The sequence below is a fragment of the Anas platyrhynchos genome, chromosome 6 (genome assembly GCF_047663525.1).
Source record: "Anas platyrhynchos isolate ZD024472 breed Pekin duck chromosome 6, IASCAAS_PekinDuck_T2T, whole genome shotgun sequence".
Classification (NCBI taxonomy): domain Eukaryota; kingdom Metazoa; phylum Chordata; class Aves; order Anseriformes; family Anatidae; genus Anas; species Anas platyrhynchos.
In genome coordinates, this window is record NC_092592.1 from 3,169,597 (window position 1) to 3,186,918 (window position 17,322).

Genomic DNA, 17,322 nt, shown 5'->3' on the forward strand with positions numbered 1-17,322 from the left:
TTTACTGTTTCTCAAATGTTTTAGCAGATCTAGGGGGAATGGTGTATGAAATAAAATAACCAATGAAATAAACACTTCATTTGAAGTGCTTGTTAAATCATATACTGCACTACTTTGGCACTAATCCGAAGATATTTGAAGCACCACTATAGCTAGGCAGACACTGCTCGAGTTTTTTACTAAACAGATTTTTATATTTTGTTGCTTACTTTGCAGCAGTCATGAAATATTGTGCTTGTACTCAAGCTTTGTGTTGGTGCTGTGGCTTGTAATAAAATAAAACCAGAAACGTGTGACAAAAGCATGTGTGCTGAGGATTGAATTTCCATTTCTTAAAGGATTTCAGGGCACTAACGTTTGGCTTTGTGCTTATTAAGAACAAAAGAAACAAAAATTTAAGGGGAAGAATACTGGAGGAGATAAAGTATTTTTGACAGACTACGTTTAATCAAACTGGAAGCAAATGTACTTTTTCAGTATAATGTTATTCCATCCTTCATGTAATATATTATTAAAACAGGAAAAATGTCTAATCATAATCTATGTGAAGATTAAAACTCTATTAATGGATCAATACCCGTATCTTGTTCTCAAATAGCTGTCTTTGCCTTTACTTCTATTAAAACTTTGGATGCATGCTGTATAAGCTGTCCTTGGAGAACTCTATTTTAAAAGGTGCTTGCAAATGGCACATGTCCGGTGCTTCAGAAAATAGCAAAAATTAGAAGATATGCCTCAACTCTCAAGGAATGTGTTGGAGATAGCAACTGGCAAGCTGATTTTTAAAAGGTGGATGTAGGGGTGGGAGGCGGAGAGTAGTTTTTGTGTACAATATGCAACTGTAGCTAAACTTTGCCTGGATTAATTTTTCTTTTTCTGTTTTTTTTTTTTTTTTTTTCTTCTTCTTTTCTTTAGCCTTGGAGAAATGAAATTTCACTGAAGCTGACCTTTTATGGAAATAATATAAACTTGGTATATTTTCTTTACCAAGGAACACCTGAGATAAAAAATGTGCAACCTGTTTGACATGGCTCTTGGTTCTTTAAAGTTATATGGGACACAAAAGGCTTTTATTTATTTTGGTGGTTCATTCTCCGAAAGTTGTTTCTGACTACTTAAATCAGTCTACTGAAAGGGAGTGTTTTGCAGTGAAGCTATCTGAGGTCATCTTGCAATATCGGTTAATTTACTAGTTTCACCATGTGAAACTTCTGTCTTCTGGACCAGACATACTGCAACATGCATTTGTGTTCCAAATGACAAGTTGTATGCCATGAGATGTCATGTTCTTAAATCTGGCATGGTCCTTTAACACAAGCAAAAAAGATCATTGCAACATGCTTCACAGACTTAAAGCTTAATGGTAAATTGCTCTGCAATGCATTTTATTATAATAGCATAGTCAAAGTCAAACAGAAGATAAGTGCTAGACGATGAGGAGGCTGTGAGGAATATTATCTGGGAAACCGCCGTTGTGCTTAAGGAAGGCCACCAAAAACAGTGTTTTGTTTGTGACTTTCATCAGCTCGATAGGAGTTTGAAAATTTATTAGCTAACGAAACTTAGTGATAGAAGGATGCTCCTTGTTTCAATCAAATATCTGGCTGGAATCTACAGTCCTCTTACGAAACTCAGGTCTTATCCTGAGTGTTTGTTATATTTACAATTTCCTTTCAAGTTGGTAGCCAGGACTGCCAAAATCCAAGAAATCTTTCTGCTTCTTAGTTAAAGTTATTTTGTATGTTAAGATATACTATCTTAGCTGATAGTATTTCTCAACAGCTATTGTCTAGCCATCTCAAACTGAAAGCTAAGGCATAGAACAGTGATGTCAGTGTTCTGTAGTTGATATCAGACAGAGGTCATCATTGTTGTACCCTTAATCAGTGTGAATTACAGACCAAATCCAGGCTACTGTCTGTTGGCTGGCTGCCCTTTCCTTTGTGGAATATTGCAAATGACTGTTGGATAGCACTGGATATCTCTTTCTCTGGCTGCGACCTAGATGGCCCATGGGTCTGAACTATTGCTGCTACTCGATTAAGAGGAAGAAGGCGTAGGATGTACTGGGATTTTGAGGCGGTTCCAGGACAGTGAATCAGTCCTTATGGATAAGGGACTGAATTGCTCTTGTTCAACCCCTAAGCTGCAGATTTCACTTCAATATTTCAATTTTTCTTATTTGTATAAATAATTGCTTTAAAAAACAAACACATCAAAAAATAGATCTTTGGCACGTTTGTTGCACAAAAGGACGTAGTCGTGCAGTACTTTGTGCTTTCTTTCAATCTTAAAATAGAAATACTTATTTTTAGACACTCCCGTAGTAGCATTTCCTAGTAGATTCTCTTCCACTTGCCTGTCATTCTGCAAGCTCCCCTCTGTTAAAACATTTTTTTTCTTGTCTCTCTCTTTGTTATAGAATGCAATTGATAAGGAAGCTTCTGGTTTCCCTATTTGCTTTAGTGCTGAAACTGCATCTCAGAGAGTCTGTCAGGAGTTTACCAGCTTGGATATTATACTAAAACAGTATCTTCATTTAAAATGAATGATAAACCTGACACAGATGTTTACAGGATCCTTCTTCAATATGTTATCCACAGCTGGGAAAAAAAATGGAAAGACTAGGGAATGTGCAGAGACCAACAGGAAAAGCTTGGGCTGATGACAGCTTCTCAGGGCAGCACAGGGCAGCAGAATGAAGGATTGATGACTTGTTAAGAAGATGAATTTGGTAATAATTCAATGGTGGGAAAGAGTGTAAGGTGCACCGGAGCCAAGCCAGCTGCTTGCAGCTGACTTCAGCTGGCTCTTAGCCCAGAGCAGAGCAAAGGAGTGCTTGTCACTGTTAGCTTATATATGGTAAATAGAGTTCTACAGGTGTGACAAAAGAGATTCATAGTCAATCTGCTCATGCACAGAAGACTTTAAAAAGTAGCATTTTTTAGATAAAATATTTTCAGATTGAAGACTTCATAAAGAAATTTCCAAAGACTTATTTTCTCAGAATAGCTAGCACCTCAAGAGCTTGGATTTATGAAACCATGTGCTTAACTAGATACACCTTGGTCACTGAGCACACTGAAAAAGTTTCTTATTTCCCTGCAAGAAAGGAATAAAAGTTGATCACGTTTTAAAGACTCACGCAGTTTAGAATTTCTCATCACATGGCCAGGTAGATTTTTCAGATTTTTCTGGAAGCTTCTTTGTTGTAGCTGCATTCTCCTAAACAATTTGCTGCACAACAGTATATTTGGAGGAACTGCCTAATTATGTCTGAATTTCTAAACAATTGCTAAGCATCAGACTACTCCTTGCAACATGGTCAACTACTTAAAAACCCTAATGCTACTGGTCTCTCAAATGCACTCAGTGATTGTGCATGGAAAGGTGTTAAAAGTAAAGCTACAAAACCACCATGAAGGTAGACTGAATTTCCTTTTAGTGTTGATGCTGAAATTTGGGCTTTGTCTAGTTCATGTGGTAGTCTCATGCCCTTAGTTTCTTATTTTGCATGAGCCCAGGGAGATCTCCATCTGCACTTGCTAAGTGCAGCTTGCAGTGTTGCATGTTATTTCCACCGTTCCCGTTGCATTTCAGTGCAGTTGGAAATGCTTCAGCCATAAAGGGGAATGTGCTGCTCAGCCAAGCTGCTGGTAGGTGGCAATGTGCTGCCCAGAAAAGCATCTCCTGTTCAGAAAGCTAAGCAGCATTATCATCTGTCTGCCAATATTCTCCTCCTCACCTGCTATTCCACCTGATGATTTATTCCACCCCAAACCTGAGGGATGTAAACACACAAGGACAAAAAATAAGAATAATGAAGACTGCAAGTTTGTAGCAAAACAATAACTTCAATTACAAAAAAAATGAAAAAATGTCATTTTCCTTCAGATTTTTACTATGAATACTCCTCTTCTATGAAATAATAAACATGTTGGTCAAAACAACAGTGAGAAAGCAGAGTAATAGAATTAGGTTTGCAAGGAAGTGACACACTTTTATCCTGTGCTTTTCTATTCTTTGTTTAAATCAAATATCAGCAAGAACCTGCTTATAAAAAACAAATGATGTTGTTATCATCTGGAGGAAGAATGGACTTAAAGGGTTTGGGCTTCAATACTGAGCACTTGATACCACTTAGGGGAACATAGAATTTCCCTTTCCTTTAATCAGAAATTCACCTATGATTGCCCATGGTCTGATAACGGGACAACGCCATAAAGGTTATACAGCACTTCAATTCTCCCCAGGATCCTTGTGTGGTCAGTGGAGACAGAGGGCTGTCTAGAAACTAAACTAGAGCAGAAACTGTTTTCAGATACAATGCCAAAGGAGGATCTGCCCCCTCTCCTCTCTACTGTCATGGATGTACTCAGCCTCACCTCCTCTTTCAATACCATTTGATTAAAAATGGGAAGTATTCTCCTGTTGTTTTTCTCCCTATATATATAAATTATGCACTGTCTTAAAGTTGTATCTATTAAGTTTAGTTATTTAGGTGTACTGAAGTTTTTAACTCTTGTGTTTTCATTTCTTTTTAAAAATTTAATGAGAAGTAATTTAATTGATAAGTGCTGCTGTATCACTGATGCACTGCTATGACACAAAGAGATTTGTTCAAATTAAGCTTAATGAGTTGGCATATTGAAAACTATTTATATATTTATTTAAAAGCTTCCTACAGTGTAACTCTGCAATTTATTGAGGAATCAATATTTTATTAATTTCAATACAGACCATCTTTTTGGTATGATAGGGCACATATAACATCTTTTTTTTTTTTTTTTTAAGACCATAGTTGAAATTTTTGTAGTTTTGTTCAAAGAGTGATTACATTTGAAGTTTACAGAGTAACACCTGGCACTACAACTGTTCTCATATCCATAAGGTTAGGTAAGGTTATTCTCCATTTGGCTAACTGAGATTAAGAGGACAGACTTATTTAAAGATTAACAGAAAAAAAGTTCTTTAGTCATTGTTTACTAAGGCAGATGCTGACCATATGTACCAGAAAGCAGTTAGACTGCAATCAACCTTTCAGAAACCAGGGTGTGGTTTTCACTAAAAGAATGAGAATTTTGCTTTTCAAGAGAACTAAGCTGGAGATGTAACAGGACAGAGCTCCTTTTTATTGTTAGGGTTGTTTTTGCTTTGTTGTTTGCTTTTAGTATTATTTGTGCTTTCCCTGGATAGTTTTCAGTGAACATGCTTCTTGACAATAAGCTACTTCACAGTCCAAGGAAGTATAAAAATATAGTCAAGTGAAATAGAAATCCATTCATTTCTACTAGTGGGCAGCATTAGAACTCACCTTTGTTAGTGTAATTCTGTTCATCTTTACTGCATGGCTAAGGTCTGTCTTCTTTCGTAACCCCAGTTGTCAGCTGAGAATCAAGAAAATCATATTACTTTCCCTGAAATTCTCCAGAATCCTTGACAAAGAAAAGATTCTACAGTTTTAATGTTGCATTTGCTTTTCTCAATGTAATGCCACTTTATATTGGGTGTCAGAGAAGGGAATCTACACGTGTGTATCTGCTTTCACTTGTGATATGGCATGATGTAAGCTTATCAATACTGAATTAGCTTAAATACTGTTGTTTTAGAAGAAGAAAAAAAAAAGACCATTCTAGTAATTTTATTTGTTTATTAAATGCTACTCTTGCATAAAACGATGTAATGGATCTCAATAGAAAGTTTTTCTAAAATGGGTCAAATGGCAAAATTTTTTGTCATGTGATCTCAATCATTAGAGCTAGTTAACACTGTGGTCTCTAATAAAAAGAGAGAGATTACATTCGAAAGTGCCTCAACACTTGAATTTTTTCTTTTTATTATTAAAACAAACAAACAAACAAAAAACCACCATTACCAAAGACTTTGGCAACAGTAATGATTAAATATTTGCTTCCTTCTTTGCTGTATCAAGACTCTATGGTCACATATTACTGTTGTTGTATTTATGGAAGAAGAGCGATGAGATATCTACATAGAAAACATACTGGGCAAGTTACTGAAGCAGATCATTGCAGCTTACTTTGGGTATCAGATAAACTTGTGTACAGGCCAGTGTGGACTTACAGATTGTGAAACTAAGAACTACATGGGAATGTCCACATAGAGACTACAGAGTAGGTATCAAACCCAAACCACAAGCAAACTACTCTAGAAAAAATGCCAAGTCTCCATACAGAGAAATGAAATTGGGCCTGTATAGCACCCTACCACTCAGACATTGGTTCACTCCCTGGAGATGTAGCATAAATGTAGTCTTATTGCATGATTTCTGTTGGGTACTTTAATGGTACTGGGATTTATTAGATGTTGGGGTAGTTAATGTCGGACCCAACAGATTGCTTTGTGGTTGGATTATCATCAACTGTCTCTGACTGGCTTCCAAAGTATCCTAACCACTGTCTCCCTTTCTTTAGAGCTGTGTCATGTCTCTAAGTATTCTAAGCAGAGGGTTAACTCTGGCAATGTTCTATTTCATTGTGGTAATAATGAAATTTAAGCCCAGGTATTCTGTTTGATTTAATTTAATTTCTATGACATACATACGGGTTTCATGAGGTTACTGGATATAGCTAGTATACATATGCAAAATGGTAACACAAGATTTTAAGAATGAAGACTAAGCAAACACTATTTTAAAAAATGTATTTCGAATGGGACAAACTCTATTAAAAAAAAAAAAAGTATTCAGAATGGATTTTGCAGCTCCAGAGATACGGCATGTACAGTTGAAGAACAGCTATCCTTCTGTCATACAGCCCCTGAAAGCACCACAATGCTGTCCTCATGTTTCTATTCAGACATGAGAATACAGGAATACTCTTCTGGAGGAACATCTCCATAGATAAAGTAACAGTTCATTGTGCTCAGGAGTATGCAGCATTGTCCATGAAAAACTTAATGGGCACAATCAGCTTCTATAGTGTTTTCCAAGACCTGTTCATTTGGCTCTGAAAACTAGTTCAAAAGGATGAAGCTCAGGATATTCTGCTTCGGATTAATTTCTTGCATACATAAGCAGCTGGAATCTTAAAAATAGTTTTCATAATCTTCAGTGGATTTCTGGCTACACCAGCCAAATTCTACAAACTAACATTAAGTATGTGTAGAAAATAGGCTCATTTCATATGGAATAAATGGAATTTTAAGTCTTCACAATTATTACACTGATAAAAATTATGAAAGTGGCAGACTTTTCCTCACTTGGAGTAGTTGTTCTCTTTTTGACCAGCTTTTCTCTGTTTTACTTAAAAATTTCAGTTCTTCAAACTAGCCTTCTCTCTGTTCCCAAGCTACTCTTGCTCTATCTTCTGTTTTTGTAACTTAGTTTGAAACAATAGCTTCTTCTCTACTTAGTCATAACAGAATATTGCTGATGCATCATTATGGATGCATATCGTGTACCATGTGAACCTTAAAGAAGGTGTAGTTGGTGCACAGTGGCATGTCCTTCTGTGGGAAAGAACAGGTTCAGGGGAAGGTTTGTCAAGTTCCAGTTCTTGCTTACACCTAGATACTTAATGTAATTGGACTTTTCGTTATTGGCCAACACAGAACATCCACCTGTTTTTATGAACCAACAACAAATATGCCTTGTTTTTGTATTGGTGTTTGTTTTCACAGCTCTTCTAGATGCTTTTGTTATCTCTGATGTCTGGGCTTGTGCATCTACTACTGCTTAGCAAGTAAGTGCAGATATTGTACTTTATCTTGAGAAGCTGGGAACATCTAAGAATTTAGGGCTTTGTATCAAAGCCTCTGTCAGAAACACTCTTTTTCTCCTCTTCTTAGTCTGATCTCTTAGTAATAAGTATTGAAGACAAGAAGAACTACTGTGAGCCTAAGAGAAATTACTTTGTGTGCCGTGAGGGAAAAAATTAAAGTCAGGGCATGTAATCTGCTCTGCTTTTAAAAATGACTAAGGGAGATGAGTGCTTCTTGACTTGAAATGAGCAGTCATGACACCTGGAAGGTAACAGAGATGTTAGGAATTCTGCTGACAACTTGGATAAATGTGCCAGAAACATTTTTTTATTTTTTTTTTAACTCAGAATGAATACTAATGATGGATGAATGGGAGAAGTGGGGACACAGTTCCTCTGGCTACTGTCAGCCTGTGCTTCAGTGAAACGTACAATAAGGCAGCGCTTGAACTGGTGACAAGATAATTAAATCTGTCAACTGCTTGTGATTGAGTTTATCAACAGGTCATTCACCTTTAGTTTCACCTCTCAGAAATGTTGGTGCATGATGTCACTTAGTTTGGTATATCCCCAGGATTTCAGCAAAAAGACATGCCCAAGTGACTGTTTTTCTTACCTTTCTGTTTCTTCAAATTCTTCCATGTCAGTGTGAGTAGAATAGATGTGATTGGAGGGACTCTGAGGTCAACAGGTTGAATCTGAGAAGAAAGAAAAAAGATGAAGGAAAGAAGGAAAAATGACTTTAAGTGTAATATTTGAAACAATAATGCAGTTTCATTATGTTCCTTTTCAAGACCAGTTCCTTTCAGTTTGGGACCACAGGATGCGCTTCTGGGAAGTATGTTAACAACTTAAAAAGCTGTCAGCATAGTTGTCAGCAGAATTTGCACACTGATTAAGTAAGCAGATTTTTCTACCATGATGGTAGGGGTGCTGTAGTTACAAGTATTCCTTCCATTCCTCAGAAGCACACATTCTGACTTCTATATAATCAGACTAACTGATTTTTTGATACTTGCCTAAGGAAAAAGACCCAAGCAGAAAACCAACCACAAAAACAGTTCTCTTTTGAGAACTTGTAAACAGTGATTTTGTTCTATATAAGTATTATATTCATTCCTACCAAAAGGTCCATTGCCATGATCTAATATTTTTCCTTGTTTATTCTCATAACAGGGAAATTAAATTATTGTATAAATCAAAATGAACCAATGCTGAAACTCATACACAAACATAAGTTACCTCAGTGCAGGGAAAACTGTTGTTCTCTCGTACTGGAAGAAATTTAGTACTGTAGAAATGACTGTAAAATTATTTTGCCAAGACTTGATGAAATGTTCTTTTTCCTAGCTCGATCAACTTGTCACTTGCAGCAGAGCTTGGTAAACCATTCTCTACAGATCTGGAAAAAAAAGGAAAAAAAATAACAAATGTTGCATACCTTCAAACACAGCTAATTCTTCCATTAATGAAATCATCAATGAAAAAAAGATAATAATTGAAAGGACTCCCAGAGAGTCTTTTCAGGGTTTTCTGTCCTTTCATGAAAGTTCCTTATCCTCTTCAAAAATCTCTGAAAAATGGAAAAAATGGGGGTTGTTTTTTCATTGCCTTTTGTTTGTATTTTTTTTTTTTGTTGTTGTTGGTTTGGTTTCATTTTTTGTTTGTTTGTTTTTATTTTTGTTATCTTTAAATTTGTTTTTAGTTGTAGAATGCATGGAATTTTATTGCTTTCGGGCTGCTTTGGATGAAGAGGAAATAAAGAATGGTTGTCAGTTAATGAAGTAAATGAGGTCTAAGAATTTTAACAGGATTTATTTATTGCTAAACTATTTCTTGGACTCTGCAATTTCTGAGCCAACTACCTTAGATAAAAGCAAAAACCAAAAAGGTTGGATACCCATAAAACACTGACTGAGGTTAAATACCATAAACTCATAAAGGTATTTTAATCTTCTCATAACTCCTTACCTTTTACTGCTGGTGATATCATCCAGATTTTTTAGTTCCACATGGAAGTTCTCTACTAGTCAGTATATTCACATTTTAGGGAACTGGAGAAAAGCCACAATGCTTCGTTGAAAATGTGCTACCACTCATGGAACACACTGCAGACCAAAACCTCATGATGGCTGAAGGTCTCTATCACGTGTGCGACTGTTCTGATTTTTGTCTGTACTTCATGATGTACTGGGTGGTTTGTTTTAAACCAAGCACTCATTCTAGATAGCTCTATGAAATCAAGTACATTTAGGAAGTATATTAAAACAAAGAACATGTCTTGAAGCACACTACATGATTGTTAGAATAGAGGAACTCAGTGAGAATCATTCATCACAAGAGTCATCAGGCCATCATTACAAACTGTGATTCAAAGGCTTTCGTGAGAGAGAGATTAAGACTACACGTTAATAAAAGTGATATCAAAATCACAGGAGACAATGATTTATTTTCCTCCTTCTAATATACATACATTCTATTCTCTGAGATCCTACAGACAGTAGGCAAGAGGACTAATTAAAAAATATTTTTAGAAAGTATAATGCTTTAAGATGTCAAAGAAACATTTAGCCCTCAGAAGAGAAACTGCTGTCACCTTAAAAAAATAAAAGATTACTCTTTCTAAGTGCATCTACAATACTTTACAATAAATACTTTACAGTATTTCATCCTGGTCTCCTCGTATTGTCTATTTAAGTTGCCCAAGAGTTTCTGCAATAAAATCCTATTTGTGACAGTTAGGAGCTTTTATCTTTTTTAGACTAAAGTTTTTCATGCTGTAGATCTGACTTGGAGATCTGAAGTATTTCAGCGAAAATAGTAAAGGATTTAAAAAAAGTTCTAAAGAAAAAAAAAATGTACTCCTGCAATATAAACTTACAGTAAGACTAGGAGTCAGATACAAGGTCAGCAGGAAACCAAGTGCACCCATGACACTGGGATAATATTAAGAATTGAATTGAAATGTGATGACATTCAAAGAGGAGTTTCGGAAAAGGGGACTGGAACTTTTACTGGAAACCTGAATCAGAACTGTGAGGGGTTTTCTCATTTTTGTCTTACTCCATTGCCTAGAGACACTAAAGATTTTAAACTGTCCTATACAATATAGCACATGGTTAATTCAAATTCATCTGTATATCAGGTAGCACAGTAATGTAGTCCAATAAAGAACCAGAAATCACTTCTTTAACTGATTACCCAACTGTGCTGGGTGTGAACTGGGGCTGTGGTCTGATAAAAAGGAGGCAAGAGCATCATACTGTTAGTTGTTGCATCTCAACTGTAAGAAAGTGTCTTACAACAGGAAAGCTTCAGATTCATAAATTTCTTCTGCTTAGGTTCTGAGCTAGTGTGAGTGATGCAGAACAACTTAAGTCAAATCAGATGAGTTTTAAGCCACTAATTGTGACAAGTTCTTTGTCATGTGTGGCTCGTCTCAAGAAAGAGATTAGTTAATGTTGAAAAACAATATAGAATAATATTTTAAATTTCCATTTATTTCCATTTCATTTTTCTAATTAGATTCTTGTCTCTAATTAGATTCTAATTGTATTATTCCCAGAGCCTGGAACAGAACTTATATTTCTCTCAAAATTACATGTTTTCACCAATGAAGGCACAAAATCACTGGGCAAAGTGTCTCATTTTTATCTCACAAAATCACTGAATGGCTGAGGTTGGAAGGGACCTCTAGAAGTGATCTGGTCTAAACCCCTGCTCAAGATGGTTGCTTAGGACCACATCCAGAAGGCTTTTGAAGGTCTCCAAGGAAAGAGACCCCCCAACCTCTGTGGAGAACCTATGCCAGTGCTTTATCACCCTCACAGTAGAGAAGTGCTTCCTGATGCTCAGAGAGAACCCCTTGTGTTCCTGTGTTCCCGTTTGTGCCCATTACCTCTTTTTCTGGTGATGTGCCCATCACCTCTTTTTGTTTTTCATCACTTCTTTTTTTTTATTTCTTAAATCTGTTCTCACAGAAATGCAAATGACATCGCTTATTGTCTTGGCTCTGGCCAGCGGTCGGCCCCTTATCTAACATGGGGCAGCTTCAGGATTCTTCTCACAGAAGCCACCCCTATGCCCCCCACTACAAAAGCCTTGCCACTACACATACCTGGGACAGTTGATTTAAACCTGTAGAGCGACAGTGACAGCAAAAACCCAGTTAAGGAGCTGAAAATTGAAGCAGTAAATAAAAGGAACACATAAATTTGAAAAGGTACACATAAATTTGTCTTTTTTTTTTTTTTTTTTTTTTTCCATTTTTTTAACATATACAGAAAATATTAAAAATCTGGGTAGGCAAACATTCTGCCCTTGCATTAAGAAGCTTAAAAAAGCATGAGTTGTTCTGCTAGCTATCATTCTGCAGCACCAATAGACTGTAATTCAGTTTATTGGACAAATGATGTATTTGAATTTGGAATTTCCACGTATTATAAATCCTGTTAGGATCTGCTATGTAACTATCAACGGATAGACTTGTGACACTATAAGAATGACTTGTAGAGTACCATGCTAAGACTTAATCCATCATTCTTTCTTCTGAATGTGTTCCAGTGCAGCTTCCCCAGCCTGTTTACTATCTGCCTCTCATTTCCTCTTCTTTCTCACATAAGTGCTGAAGTCTTGGCTGAGCAAGAGAAAATTTCCAAATTCTCTGTCTATTCCTGTTGTCTTTATTCATTATAAGGAAAAACATGAGGAAAGACAGGATTTAGAGTGTAGGAAAAGACAAATAATGGAGAATTTGGTTCTGCATGAAGACCTCATGACTGCAGTCTAATGCTGCCACATAAAGGTGCTGGGAATCAGGTCCTACCTGACCTAGTGGTTGTATGTCTGACAGGGTCATTCCTGGAAGGTTAATGTTCTCTGCAGCTCTACAGTTCTGTCACTGAAATTTTGACTATATGAGGAAATGGAAAGGAATTTTTGTTCATTAGAGTATGGATCGTCTTTGCACCCTGATATTTGGTTTCTGTCTTACTGTACGTAAGAATAGACAATAAAGTAGTCAGAAAAGGTAGAAACTGTCCCACTAAATCAACTCTGCATAGAGGACAGTTTTTTTTTCAGAGAATTTTACTCCTGTACTTCTGCAGAAACTAATCTAATTTCATTGCTGTGCAGGAGGGCATATGGTTTATCCTTAGACACAAAATCAATTAATTTTGACAGTTACTTTCACATTTATAAGCCATTTAACTAAGATTTTTTAGTGGTTTGTGTTTACAAAATCAGTAAATTTCCTAAATACAACAGAACATGTTTCTATAAAACTGTCCTGACTCTTTCCTGTCTTCTGCAAACAAGTAGTATGGCCATAACCAGAATTACAGTATTCATAATTACAATTTGATGTGAATTCCCCCAGTATTACTTGCTCCCCTCCGAATCTAGTTTAAAGCCCTGCTAGTGAATCCAGCCAGCATGCTACCCGAACTGCTCTTGCCTCATGTGGTCAGGTGTGCCCCTCCTGTGTCAGAATGCTCCGTCTCTCAAAAGCATGCCAAGATCATAGAACCTGAAACCTTGATTGTGGCATGAGCTATGCAGCCAATCATTCACCTGATCCGTACACTGCCTCCTCCTCTGATCCCAGTGTCCAGCTGGAAGGATTGATGAGAACACTGCTTGTGTTCCTGATCTCTTCAGCATCATTCCAAAGGACATAAAGTCCCTTTTGATGTTTCCGAGTCTCTTTGTCATGGCCTCAGCTGTAACCACCTGGCTTGACCAGTCTCGGTAGCCTCCTTGTGATGTCAAGAATACGGGCCACAGGCAGGCAGCAAACCTCTCTTGAGAGAGTCTGTGCTTAATGTGTGTATGGCACAAATTACAATGAGCTTGTATGTGTTTTTAAAATTTTCTATTTATTCCATATATACATGTATATATATATATAAGATTTTCCTAAGTCTACTTTATTCTTTCTGCTTCATGAGATAAGTTATTTATTGAAACTGGGTGATAAATAAATTGGTGCACATGCTCTGGTACAGCATTTGGAGAATCTCAGCAAACTTTCTAGAGCCAGTGCACTATTCATTGAGTAACCATTGGTAACCATAGAGCTCCTACTTACAGCTTGCTTGACTATCAAAAAGGATTGAAGGACAAAACAATCCTCTTTTAAAGCATCCACTTTTTTTACTGAGGGCCCTTTCACTATGTTGGAAACAATTTTGTATGTCTGCCACATTCAATACGCAGCAAGTACTGTGCCAGCTGGTCTGGAATCAACATGTTGAAAATATTCATAGGGAGCACACCACATGCTCAGGAAGATGGAAAACAGAATCTGACAAAGCAGCTGATGCCTGTTGGTGATGCTGAACTAACAGGCTACCATGCAGTGAGACATTTCAGATTCAAAAAACAGTACATTTCCTTCTTGCTTTTGACCGTGTTCCCTTACTGGCATGTGGCTTGTAATCCTTAAGAGGCATTCTCTACTTCACCTACTTCCCTGTTAACATGATACATTTCCATTTGTTTTATGTTCTGCATGGTCACCAGCAAATTCAGTCCTTCCCATCCCCTGCTGGCTTCTACAGCATTCTGTAGTTGTCTCTACATCTTAAATTATTGTCTTTACATCTTAAATTATTTAAAAAACAATTAAATATTATTGTAAAGTGCTCAAGTACTCTTTCCAGTAACATCTGATGATTTCTCTGTAGCATACATCAAGAGCTGTTAGCTGATCCACAGGTGACAATGTGAGCTCTTCATTGACTTGGTGAGTATTCACTAGCAGTCAGAGAGATTACAGTATTAGTTCACTGAGCCAAATGGACAGCTTTTAGACTCCAGATTTTATAATTCACAAAGCCTATATTTCCCCTTGCTTTCCCTAATTTTACACCAGTGTGACTCTGTTGACTCAGTGAGACAGTTCTTTGTTTGCCATTAGGCACAGAAGGAGACAGGAAAGTTCTGCTCTTCCTTGCCCGGTACTGTCTATGCTGGCTTTTGTTTTGTGAAAACTTGTCAGCAATAAATGGTTATGCAGACAGTATGTATATGAGATAAAAACAAACTAAACAAACAAGCAACAACAACAACAAATATATGGACAAATCCTTAATATTTTAATCTGCCAAATAACAGATGTACTTTTGTTCAGAGGTTTTCATGTGTCACTGTCTTATCCTATCCTAAACCATCCCCTGTAGAAAAGATTTTGTTTGTTTGTTTTGATTTTTTTCTGATGCTGTCACCATCTAATTAACATAATGTGTTGTGAGTGAGATAAACAATGTGTTGTGAGTTAAACTCTATGACATTCCAGCTGGATTTAAATCAGAACTGTTTGCTCTTTTCAGAAAGATCTCATCAGGCTGACAGTCTAGCAATTTCACTGCTGTCCTTTACATCATGAGACTCCTCTCACCATCTTAATGCCTCACAAGGACAGACACTGCTGCCAGCAAAAACTTTATTGGAAGAGGCTCTGCAGAGATGATGCATTAACTCTAAAGTGCCAAAAAATTAATTGTGGGGCCAAGCTGAATGTGTCACTGCCTTTAATGTCACTTTATCAGCAAATTGGAAAGGATTATTATTCAGATTAATGTGAAGACTATTCAATACAACAGATGCACAATTGCAGAGGAGTGCCAACTTCTTTCCTTGATTGTTCTTTGCTTTTGAAGTTTTGAAGTTTGAAAGAGTGAGACTTCAGCTCACTGAAGGCTCATTTAAATCAGCAAAGTTTTTCCACTGAAAAGTGTAAGGGAGTACAAAGCTTCATGAATCTGGGTTAAAGTTGTGATAATCATTCTAGTTGTGATAATCATTCTAATAGGTTCAAGTACTAGGAAAAATAGGGAGAGGTTAAAATTTTTCTCCTTTTGACAAGTGAGAAGTGTAACTAACACTCTCACAGTCTCACAGACCACACACTCTCACAGATCAAACATAGATCTGAAACTTGCAGCTTTTTGTGTTTTCAGAGACTGACTTCTTGAGATTATTCTCTTATAAAATGAGTACTAATAGAGTATGGAAGAGGAAGAAGCAGAAAAAATGAAAAATTATTTATATTTTCATTTTTAAAGTCTTTAATATAAAAAGATTCCAAAAATACAGTTCAGAGAAAGATCAAGTTTATTTTATGCAAGTTAGTGCATGTTGTAAGACAGATAAAAGATCCTGCAAGCCAAACCTGGGGAGTAAAAGCAGAAAGGGACTGACCTGAATTACTTGAACCTTGTTGATGCAGTGCACAGCTACACTAGCCATGTAGCTGTGCACTTTAATATCTTTAATTTTAATAATCTTTAATTTAATTTAATTTTAATTAATGTAATTTATTTTTAATAATCTTTTAATAATCTTTAATATCTTTAATATCTTTAATATCTTTATTTTAATATCTTTAATAAAGATATTAAAGAAGATGGGCCCCAGCCCCCAGTGGAAAAACACCACTGGTGACCAGTGGTCAACTGGGTGTCACTCCATTCACCACCACTCACTGGGCTTGGCCATCTAGCCAGTGTTTAACCCAGCAAAGAGTGTATCTGTCCAACTGATGGGCTGCCAGCTTCTCCAGGAAAATACTATGGGAGACCATGTCAAAGGCCTTGCTGAAGTCTAGGCAAACTACATCAACACCTCATCCACCACATGGGTCACCTGGTCGTAGAAGAAGACAAGGTTGGTCAGGCAGGACTTACCTTTCATGAACCCACGTTGACTGGGCCTGATCCCCTGGTTGTCTAGCATATACTGTGTGATTACATTCAAGATCACTGGTTTCACCACCTTTCCTGGCACCAAGGTCCGACTGACAGGTCTGTGGTTCCCTGGGTGTTCCTTACGACCTTTCTTATGTATGGGCATCACATTAGCAAGTCTCCAGTCATCTCAGTCATCATGGTCCACCTCTCAGGTTGACCTTGACTGCTGATAGATGATGGAAAGTGGCCCAACAATCACACCCACTAAATCCCTCAGCAAGCTCGGGTGGATCCCTTCTGGCCCCATGGACTTGTGACGGTCCAGGTGGAGCAGCAGGTCTCTGTTCCCACCTGAACTGTGGGGGGTTTCTTCTATTCCTCATCCCAGACTTCCAGGTTGGGAGGCTGAGTATGCCAAGGATAAGTGGTCTGGCTAGTAAAGACATCTGTCTGTAAAGACAGATGCAAAGAAGGCATTAAGAACCTCAGCCTTTTCCTTATCTTCAGTTCCCCCCTGCATCCAGTAAATAATGAAGATTCTCCTTGTTCCTCCTCTTGCTGTAATTGTATTTGTAAAAACATTTTTTGTTATCCTTAACCATAGTGGCCAGGTTGAGCTCGTGCTGGGCTTTGACCTTCCTGTTTTTTTCTCTGTATATGTTGGCAACTTCCCTGTACTCTCCCCATGTTGCCTGCCCCTTCTTCCACTGGACATAAACTCTCTTTTTCTCACCGACACTCAGCAAAAGTTCCCTGTTCAGTCATGCTGTTCTTCTTCCCTGCCAGTCCACCTTATGAGTCCTTCTGTGTTTGTGAACAGCAGGTCTAGCAGGGCACCCCCTCTGGCCGGCTGACTAACCAGCTGAGTTGGGAAGCTGTCTTTATGCACTTTAGAAATCCCCTAGCCT

General features: G+C 37.3%; 1 long non-coding RNA gene across 1 annotated transcript in view; it reads left to right on the top strand.

Annotated features, from left to right (window-relative positions):
* Positions 1-15,549, top strand: part of LOC119718628 (uncharacterized) — a 50,695-nt gene extending 35,146 nt beyond the window's left edge. Inside the window, exons 7-9 of the long non-coding RNA XR_011810401.1 lie at positions 7,642-7,703; positions 14,411-14,469; positions 15,056-15,549. This is a non-coding gene — a long non-coding RNA (uncharacterized lncRNA). The remainder of the gene's footprint in view (positions 1-7,641; positions 7,704-14,410; positions 14,470-15,055) is intronic.
* Positions 15,550-17,322: the final 1,773 nt, after the last annotated feature.